Raw genomic sequence first — 259 nt, forward strand, 5'->3', positions numbered from 1 at the left:
GCACTCCTAATGAAATAAGAAAGTTATGAAAATGGCATTATCACTCCTTGTCTATATTTAACTGAGGCATAATGTCAAGCATGACTACTCCACTTGTAGTCTCTCTCTCTCTCTCGCTCTCTCGCTGGGTGAGTGTTTTTGTTAGGGAGGACTGATTCTTCATACTTGGTTTAAACTTTATGGACAATAAAGATCCTATTTCAAAGTACAGCAGGGTGTTGAGCCTGGGGTATTGGCTGAGTGTGCCTGAGAACAGCCC

Source organism: Salmo trutta, chromosome 20 (assembly GCF_901001165.1).
Source record: "Salmo trutta chromosome 20, fSalTru1.1, whole genome shotgun sequence".
NCBI lineage: Eukaryota > Metazoa > Chordata > Actinopteri > Salmoniformes > Salmonidae > Salmo > Salmo trutta.